We start from the raw sequence: 10701 nt of genomic DNA, 5'->3' as shown, positions 1-10701 counted from the left end.
GAGTCCTCCCAGAACTGGAATGCCTAGTCCAAAATCATGAAAATCAGTTTCTGAGTTTTCAGTTTGCGATGACTCATCATCGTTTGTGTGTGAGTTTACCCCCCCCCTTCGTCCGATGAGGGGTTGTTGGAGGCAGCAACAGCAATGTCTTGGTGTGTTTCACCGACATCTGTAATGTTGTCATTCGTGCCTTCAGATTTAGTAGCGATCAGATCACTACATTGTGCTCCTGGTTGGATTCCCATTTCAGCGTTTTTCAAAGTTTCTACAAACCTTTGTAGTTTCTCTGTCTCCTCCGAGCTCAGAGGTGTAGGGCCTTGTTCCTGGGACCTTTGTGATTTTATCGCCTCGGTTCGTTTCGTCCGAGGTGGGGGAGGGTTAGGTACGTCTTTTGGGGGTTCCTCTTCGGATGTCCCCTGATAATATGGGTCCTCTTGGATCCCATATCTTTGCGTCCTACGCATATCCCATTTACGATCATCACGTTCATCCTCTGAAAGAGGAGCCTTTTTGTCCCAGCGTCCTACCGCCCGAGATGAGGGTGGATTAAGAGCAGGAGGTGCAACAACGTCTTTCTGAGGTATTTGTGGGTGACCCGGACTCTGTCCACGGTCTTCTCTGAGTTCCAGACAAACTCGCCCCACGTCAGAAATCTTGTTTGTTGCTGCTCTTAGCTTCTCCTCACAAGCCTTAAGGCGTTCCTGTGATGTCCGACATTCACCTTGTAAATGCCGACAATGTTGGAGAAATATCGCCTTTTCCGCTTTGCAATCCTCAAGTTGTGTTTTAAACACATCTTTAGCATCCCTGGCTTCAGACAGTGATGCCTCGAGTAATTGTATTTTGCTGTTCATTGAATCAACTTCTGCACGTGCATATTGCTGTAATTGAAACATCTGTTCATAATGTTTTCTTTTGAGGACCTCGTGTTCACTTTTAAATTGAAGGAAGTGTTCTTCAATCTTCTGAACCACCTCTTTTTCACTGTAGAACCTTAGTGCAAGGTCATCAGCTTTCCTAACAACTGCATAGAATGATTCTTTCAGCAAAATTGCAATTCTAGCCAGCTTTTCATAACTTGACATTGTAATTTCTGTAGAGGTCACAACTTCTGCAACCTCCATCAGATCGTCCAACAACTCTTTTGGGTTCATGCAGTCCGCCCGTTTGCCATATGGATGTAAGGAAGCTGTCAGCAGCGCTAACGCATCTTCCAAACAGGTTTTACCCCAATTCATGAATATTTAAGTAAATGCTTCCATGCAGTGTTACTTGTATGTGCTTATTTTTCAACAGATACTAGATTACCAAGCGTCTCAGTGTCTTCCACTCTAAAGCACTGAATTTTTATAAACCTGCAATTTCTCTTTTTAGTCTCACAGCACATCAGTTTAAAAATGTTTTTAAACCGTTTACTTCCAGAAATTCGCTATTTTAAACAGTTACTCATCAACCCAGGTGGGTGAAAAGAGAAAAGAAAATTGATGATGAGGAATAATCAGTCTTTCTTCAGAAAAACTGTAATTACTTCTGTCCTCCTGTCTCATCCTCTATTTAAAATTAAATAGGAAGATATATTTGTTTAGGTGGTAAAAAAATCAGAAAAGTCTCTTTTTCCTGATATATTTACTCTTATTTAGTGATTTAGCAATTAAACGTGCATTATCTTTTAGCAAATGAGTAAACTTTTCTCTGTGAATATCTGTAACTGTATCTTTTTTTAAAAAGTTTCTACCTTTTATTTTGTACCTTCTCAATGAGGAATTACCAGTGAATAAAGGTTTGTTGGTAAATGCCTTTCCGCATAAATACCTTAATTACTTTTTAAATGCAAGATAACAGTGATTATTCAGCTTTGAGGAACGTTTATTAACTCAAAAATGCCTTACAGAAATAAAAAACGTTTAATTTCACTCAAAATACCTAAAACTGAGGTGAAACTGTGATCTCAAGTTTCCCAGGAGGTGGCAGTGTTTAGCTTTCTACCAGCAGGAGTCTATGACGACTTCCTGTGACGTTCGGTTGACATCCTGTTTTTAGCCGCTTAGCTTAAAGTTAGCTTCGGCTAAACTCTGTTAAAATCAACATTTCCGAACGGTTGAAGCGTAAACGTGGCGTTCTTTCAACAAGCACGACTTTTTTGCATGAAACATGAGTTTTAGGGGCATGTGGCAAGTTACATTTAGTGATTTTAAGCACAGCAAAGCTTTTGGTTCAACCAAGCTTTACATCCGACATGGAGGAAGTGACGTGACACGTCACTCATCCGGTCGTTAGCTGTTAGCTTAAAATTAGCATCGCTAGCGTTGTTCAAAAACATAATTTAATGACGGATTTTAAACTCAAACGTGGCGAAATTTCAGCGATTATGCTTCGAAGACACGAAGCATCGTATCAGAATCAACTTTAAAGCGTTTTTGAACTTTAAAAAGCAGATTTTATTCCCTATGAAAAACGAGTTTTCATTTCCGGGTCACGTGACTGAATCCGCCAATGACAGAGCAACACGGTGTGACTGACACGTCTCTCAGCCAATGAGAGCGTTACACCGCCGCTAATTTAACCAATCATGCAACGTTTTCCCCAGCTAGCATGTTAGATTTATCTGAACAAGTCCGTCAACTTTTTCGTCTTTTAAACTGTCAAAATGCACTTTTTTTCTGTTAAAAATGTAATCAATAAGCTCCCAGCTGCACGGAGTCGGCGCCCCGGTCTCAAAAACGTCTTTCTAGCTATTTAAACAACTCGTTCGATCTTTTCAGAACCGAGCCGGTACCAGAACCACGTCTGAACCGTCTTTAAACAGAATAAAGCGTTTCCACACAAATCCAGCTTAGTTACACATAACAGACATACAATTTCAGCTTTCATAAAGACATATGACTCACAATTTCAGCTTCAAAACATTGCCAGCGTAAACATGCAGCGTCTAGCTCCAAGCGCGCAGCTTCACACGCTGCAGTCTGCTATTTCTCCATGCCAACATGAAATATCAATTATTACACGCATACACAGTCCATTTATGAACACGTTACGGGCCACCAATTGTAGATGAACAGATGCTGAGATATATTCATCAATTAAAACGGATTCTTCATTTTTCTGGACTGAATAAAACGTGCATTGAATTTAATGAAATGTAATCGTGAGACGTCATTTATCTTTGACCCATCAAAATGAATGCGGTCATTTATTTTACAGAATCAAAGTTTAACATCAAACATTTACATTAATTTGGCAAAATATGAAAATAACAACATAATTAACAGCTTTACAGGTAGTGAGAAACAATGCGGCGATTGTTTCCACTCTTCAGCAGAACAGCAGACATCAATGAAAACTGTACAATTATGATCAATTATCCACACGGCGGTGGATGAACACTTTACACAGACATTTCTAAATTATCTGGAAGGATTTCTACTTGAGAGAAGAATTTAAAGATGGAAATGAAGTTTAAAGGGAGTAAAAGATGGTGTGTGAGGGGGAGTGTTGACCAGAACCGACACTCTCCATTCGAACCCAGCTTTTCCTCGGTACGCTTGGTAGGGAACTTGACTCATTACCTTTCTGAAGATTAATCAGCAGATATGGAGTTCCAGTTAACGCTACCTGTCCAGCGTCTCCATAGGATGGCTGTGACTCGTCCGAAGTAGTGACGAGATTCCGTCCGACACCAGCTCACATCAGCAAGTGGACTTCACATGAGTGGAGTCCTTCAGAAGTTCCACTCAGAGGTGGAAGATGTTATAATCCAACTCGGAAGAGCCTTATCATGGCTGGACTTCTGTTCTCCCAAACGGCTTCACAGAACTGCGAACATCTCAGAACTTCTCAGCGCCTCACCGAACTGGACTGCTCAGACTTCTCCGCCTGCTCAGCCTGGAGAACCAGGAAGTACCGGCATTTTAAAGAGCTCTATTCCCGGTCCATTTGGGAGTTCCTGATTGGTCAATATCAACCAGACAGGGGTGTGGTTTGTGACGTAAGAGGTTACTAGAAGTCAGAAAACAGCAAGAATTGTTATGGAACAGATTAAACTGTTCTCAGAGACAGAGAGAGTTTTGTTTTGGCGAGTTTGGAAACAGGTGCCAACTTCTCTGTTGACGTCTGAGAGGATGTAAACAAGACAGTTGTTCCAACACATGTCTGCTTCGACTCCTGACCTTGGAAAATGCACACTTGCTCATTCAAAGACAGAAATCAGAAAATGCATAAAAATCTGTAACAGACCTTAACATGAATTCTAACTCTGCATAAGCAACTAAAAAAATCATTGTTACTTTTTCACAGTTAATAAAATTGATTAGTTCACTGCAACATCTAGAATGGTTTGAACTAAAACACTTTGGTTATCAACATTTGTAAAATAGTAATGATAATAACAAAGAGAGTGTTCTTTCACTTGATTTTCAAGAAAGAAAGTCTCAGGATGGGTGAACCTGTATTTCTGGATTCAAATCAATGAAATGACAGTTTCTGTCCCACAAGGTTCTTAAGGTCAAGGGTTTTGACCTTAGGCTTAGTTTTGACATCAGGTTAAGTTCACTACACTTTGTAGCTAGAACAGCTTCAACTCTTTTGGGAAGGCTGTCCACAAGGTTTAGGAGTGTGTTTATGGGGATTTTTGACCATTCTTCCAGAAGCGCATTTGTGAGGTCACATACTGATGGTCAACGAGAAGGCCTGACTCTCAGTCTCTGCTCTAATTCATCCCAAAGGTGTTCTTTCGGGTTGAGGTCAGGACTCTGTGCAGGCCAGTCAAGTTCATCCACACCAGACTCTGCCATCCATGTCTTTATGGACCTTGATTTGTGCACTGGTGCACAGTCATGTTAGAAGAGGAAGGGGCTAGCTCCAAACTGTTCCCACAAAGTTGAGAGCATAGAAATGTCCAAAATGTCTTGGTATGCTGAAACAGTCAGAGTTCCTTTCACTGGAACTAAGGGGCCAAGCCCAGCTCCTGAAAATCAACCCCACACCTTAATCACCCCTCCACCAAACTTTACACTTGGCACAATGCAGTCAGACAAGTACTGTTCTCCTGACAACCGCCAAACCCAGACTCGTCCATCAGATTGCCAGATGGAGAAGCGTGATTCGTCACTCCAGAGAACTCGCCTCCACTGCTCTAGAGTCCAGTGGCGGTGTGATTTACACCACTGCATCCGACGCTTTGCATTGCACTTAGTGATGTATGGCTTGGAGGCAGCTGCTTGACCATGGAAACCCATTCCATGAAGCTCTCTGCGCACTGTTCTTGAGCTAAACTGAAGGCCACATGAAGTTTGGAGGTCTGTAGTGATTGACTCTGCAGAAAGTTGGCGACCTCTTTGCCGCTGACCCCTCTCTGCCAGTTTACGTGGCCTTCCACTTCGTGGCTGAGTTGCTGTCATTCCCAAACACTTCCATTTTCTTATAATACTGCTGACAGTTGACTGTGGAATATTTAGGTGCGAGGAAATTTCATGACTGGATTAGTTGCATAGGTGGCATCCTATCAGTTCCACACTGGAATTCATTGAGCTCCCGAGAGCGGCCCATTCTTTCACAAATGTTTGTAAAAACAGTCTGCATGTCTAGGTACTTCATTTTATACACTGTGGCCATGGAAGTGATTGGAACACCTGATTCCAATAATTTGGATGGATGAGCAAATACTTTTGGCAATGTAGTGTATTTTGCAAAGAGAACATGATACCTGTTGCCAGCTGTAGATGAGTTTGTTGCATACAGCGAGTGTTTTCTCTTCAGACGCTGCAACATTGATGACATGCTGTTGTGGTTACTCCAATTCTGCTTTCAGTGGATGCATTGCGCTGTGCTGACTTTTCTGTTTAGCCTAAAATGCTCCGAAACTTTTCAAAGTTTTTGTTGTTTTCGGGTCTCTTCTTCTAAGCATTCTCCGTTTCCCTCCATAGCTACAAATTTGGTACATACGCACCAGGCGTTAGCGGAAGGGGTAGCGTTGTGCAACACAACAACCTTCCGGCTAGACCACATCGCTCTGAATAGTTTAACAAAGATTTGAGGCAGATAAATTTGCCTCGAGGATTTTTTGTAATCAAGGTACTCGAATTATTCGAGGAGTCGTTTCAGCCCTAGAAGGGTGGTAGAAATGCAGCTGCCAGAGAAAAGACAAAGAGAAAGGCCAAAGAGGAGATGTATGGATGTAGTTAGAGAGGACATGGAGGTAGTTGGAGTGAAAAAGGATTCAGGGTGCATTCACACCAGCCCTGTTTAGTCCACTTTAATTGAACTCTAGCTTGTTTTCCTAGAAAGTCTGGTTCGTTTAGGGAGGTGTGAATGCGCCATCAAACTCTGTCATGGAACAAAAAGGCGAACTCTGGCCCGGGCTAAAACCTAGGTCTCGGTCCGGTAGAAGCGAACTCTAGCGCGGTTCGAGTGCAGTGTGAATGCAAACAGACAGGGTACTGCTCCGCCAGCAGTAAGTGGAACTACAACAACAACAGGAAGTGTACTACAACGCAGGGCATTCTGGGTAAATACCACCAAAACAAACGCGCGTTAACATTAGCGGGAGGAAATGGCTCGTGGTCAGATGTGGAGTGACAAGGAGGTAAAGGCTCTCATACAAGTCTGGTCAGACAAAAGTATTTTGCAGTTACTTGTGAACACTCACAAGAACAATGAGGTTTACAGGCTAATCTGTTTGAAATTGGAGAAGTTGGGATTCCAGCGCACAAGGTCAAAAAACTTTGCCAACAATACATAAAAGTACGTGACATGCTCAAGAAAAGGGACAGTAAAGGAGACGTGAAGGTCAAGTTTCCTTGGTACGATGAACTAGATGTTGTTCTTGGCACTCGACCCACGAGCAGCCCACAACATGTGCTGGAGTCCTACCAATCAGAGACTCCACCTCCATCCACCCTGGCACAGAGCGACTCCGAAACCACAGAGATGACTCAGGACTCAGAAAAAAGTGGTAAGTGAGTGACTGTACTATGTAATAATGCTTGAGCAGAACTATTTCAATATTGACATTGTGTTTCATTTTAAAATGAGCAGTTACATCTTGCCAGTTTGTGTTTATTTGCCACAATTTATTATAAATACATAAGCAAATATGTATAATTCCAGTGTATAACTGTGGTAACGTGTATGTAACATTTTAATCATGCAGATAAACGTGACACCAACTGTGAAATTGAAGAGGCAGCCACCACAAGCTCCCAGGTGGATGAAGAAAGTGGCCAACCAAGGCTGGCTGTACCTGGGGCTCAGAAAAGAAAGAAAAAGACAAAGGCTGACAGGTTGGAGAAATTGTTAGAGAGCTACTTGGATGATCAGAGAAAAAGGGATGAGGATGAATGCAAAAGAATGAAGCAGGAGTCTGCATCTTTTGAGAACTTCTTAAAAATGCAACAGCAAGCTGAAGACATTTCCAGTTAATGCAAGAGCAGCTGAGGGCCAACAGCCAGATCCAAGAGCAGCAGAGGGCCAACAGCCAGATGTTATTACAGATGATGTCTACTTTCCTTCATGCTGCAACGCCCCAAACCATGACACCACCTACTACACAGCAGTGGATGCCTCCTACTCCAGTCATGCCCCCATTGTGGCCCACTGCATCCTCTCACCAGCCCCCCCGCACATACTCACCACCAGCACAATATACCAACTACCCACCACACTGCATCCTCTCACCAGCCCTCCGCACATACTCACCACCAGCACAATATACCAACCCACCACACTGCACCTGCACCAACCCAAACCCCACAGGAGCAATACATGGCAGACACATCTCAGCCTTCAACATCTTGTGTTATCAGTGATGTAGTGAAATAGGTCGGTTAGCTTCATTTAGCTTCGGAGCTCCACTACATGTTATAATATCTGGACTAGTTCAAGTACCTGATATTATACTTAATTTAAACGGATTCTCTCTTTTTCGAGCTACTTGACAGATATGTGACAGAGATACTGTGTGGGAGATGGTTTAATCAGTGACGTGAGACGTTAATTTTCTTTGACCCATCAAAATGAATGTGGTCATTTATTAACAGAATCAAAATTTAACATCAAACATTGTACACATGATTATTCTGATTGAACGCAATAACACAGCTTAATTAATGAGCTTTGCACTGAGAAAATCATACGGCCATGATTCTCTCACTTGCAACTGAAATACAACAGACATTTCTGAAAATATCTGGATTAATTACTGGCAGATAGAAGAGTTTTAAAGATGGGAAAATGAAGTTTAAATGGAGAGAGATGGGTGAGGGAATGTGTCTGTTATAACCAGAACAACACGCTCCTTTGGACGCAGCTTAACCCACGGTACACTTCGCAGTTGAAGATCGACTCTTTACCTTTGCAGACGATAGTTCGGCCTCGGTGTAGAGTTGCCTTTCAACGCTTTTCAGCGTCTCCGTAAGGACAGCTGTGACCTCAGGAGTCGTGAGATCAATTCGTTCAACAGCCCGCTCACCTCCCAGGTGGACTCACATGAGCTGTGAGCCCGTCAGAGTTCCACTCAGATGTGGAAGATTCCATAATCCCCACGAGACTCGGAAGAACTTCGGATCATGTCTGGAACTTCTTGTTCTCTCCAGCAACTTTTCTGTTCGGTTCTGTTCTCCGAACGGTTTGGAACTAGGAAGTGTCGACATTTAAAGAGTTCTGTTTCCGGTTCATTTGGGAAGTCCTGATTGGCTGAAAGAGCCAACAGGGGTGTGGTTTTAGTGACGTAAGAGGTTACTACAAGTCAGAAAAACAGTGAGATGTTTTTGGAACAGACAGAGAAATGTTTTTGAAACAGACAGAGAAATGTTTAGGCGAGATGACAGACAGCAGGTGCCAGCTCCTCTATTTATGTCTGAGAGGTTTTAAAAACATGACAGTTCGTTCCAATAAACTTGTTTGCGACTGTCTCCCACTTTTGACCGACATCACACTTGCTCATTTCAGACAGAAGATCAAGAAAACGAATAATTACTCTGTCCATCCATCCATCCATTTTCGTCCGCTTATCCGGGGTCGGGTCGCGGGGGTAGCAGCCTAAGTAGGGAGGCCCAGACTTCCCTCTCCCCACCCACTTGGGCCAGCTCTTCCGGGGGAATCCCGAGGCGTTCCCAGGCCAGCCGAGAAACGTAGTCCCTCCAGCGTGTCCTGGGTCTTCCCCTGGGCCTCCTTCCGGTGGGACGTGTCCGGAACACCTCACCAGGGAGGCGTCCAGAAGGCATCCTAAACAGATGCCCAAGCCACCTCAACTGGCTCCTCTCGATGTGGAGAAGCAGCGGCTCTACTCCGAGTCCCTCCCGGATGATCGAGCTTCTCACCCTGTCTCTAAGGGAGAGCCCAGACACCCTGCGGAGAAAACTCATTTCGGCCGCTTGTATCCGAGATCTCATTCTTTCGGTCACAACCCAAAGCTCGTGACCATAGATGAGGGTGGGAACGTAGATCGATCGGTAAATTGAGAGCTTCGCCTTTTGACTCAGCTCTCTCTTCACCACGACAGACCTGTACAGCGCCCGCTTCACTGCAGACGCTGCACCTATCCGCCTATCGATCTCACGCTCCATTTTTCCCTCATTCGTGAACAAGACCCCAAGATACTTGAACTCCTCCACTTGGGGTAGGACCTCCTCCCTGACCCAGAGAGGGCACTCTACCCTTTTCCGGCTCAAGACCATGGCCTCGGATTTGGAGGAACTGATCTTCATCCCGGCCGCATCGCATTCGGCTGTGAACCTCTCCAGTGAAAGCTGTAGATCACGATCTGATGAAGCCAATAAGACCACATCATCTGCAAAAAGCAGAGACGCAATTCTGAGGCCACCAAAACGGATCCCCTCAACACCTTGGCTGCGCCTAGAAATTCTGTCCATAAAAGTTATGAACAGAATCGGTGACAAAGGGCAACCTTGGCGGAGTCCAACTCTCACCGGGAACAAGCCCGACTTACTGCCGGCGATGCGGACCAGGCTCTGACACCGGTCATACAGGGACCTAACAGCCCGTATCAAAGGGCCTGGTACCCCATACTCCCAGAGTACCCCCCACAGGGCCCCCCGAGGGACGCGGTCGAAAGCCTTCTCCAAGTCCACAAAGCACATGTAGACTGGTTGGGCAAACTCCCACGCACCCTCCAGGACCCTGCTGAGAGTGTAGAGCTGGTCCAGTGTTCCACGGCCAGGACGAAAACCGCACTGTTCCTCCTGAATCCGAGGTTCGACTATCCGACGGACCCTCCTCTCCAGAACCCCCGAATAGACCTTACCAGGGAGGCTTAAGAGCGTGATTCCCCTGTAGTTGGAACACACTCTACGGTCCCCCTTTTTGAATAGGGGGACCACCACCCCGGTCTGCCAATCCAGGGGAACTTCCCCCGATGTCCACGCAACATTGCAGAGTCGCGTAAGCCAACACAACCCTACAACATCCAGAGCCTTAAGGAACTCTGGGCGGATCTCATCCACCCCTGGGGCCCTGCCACCGAGGAGCTTTTTAACCACCTCGGTGACCTCAGCACCAGAGATTGGAGGGCCCAACCCAGAGTCCCCAGGCTCCGCTTCCTCAGTGGAAGACGTGCCGGTGGGATTGAGGAGGTCTTCAAAGTATTCCGCCCACCGACCCACAACATCCCGAGTTGAGGTCAGCAGCAAACCACTCCCACTATAAACAGTGTTGGTGGCATACCGCTTCCCCCCCCCTGAGACGCCG

The 10701-nt window shown here is 45.0% G+C and overlaps 1 protein-coding gene and 1 pseudogene across 2 annotated transcripts in view; both read left to right on the top strand.

Annotated features, from left to right (window-relative positions):
* The window catches only part of si:ch211-214e3.5 (zinc finger protein 518A), a 99229-nt gene that overhangs the window by 58290 nt on the left and 30238 nt on the right, over nt 1-10701 (top strand). The gene's annotated exons all lie outside the window — the stretch shown is intronic.
* Nucleotides 6474-7802, top strand: LOC119424119 (annotated as a pseudogene).

Source organism: Nematolebias whitei, chromosome 17 (assembly GCF_014905685.2).
Source record: "Nematolebias whitei isolate Nwh7 chromosome 17, NemWhi1, whole genome shotgun sequence".
NCBI lineage: Eukaryota > Metazoa > Chordata > Actinopteri > Cyprinodontiformes > Rivulidae > Nematolebias > Nematolebias whitei.
Note: the sequence above shows the minus strand (reverse complement) of the source record. Positions and strands in the feature narration are given on the sequence as shown.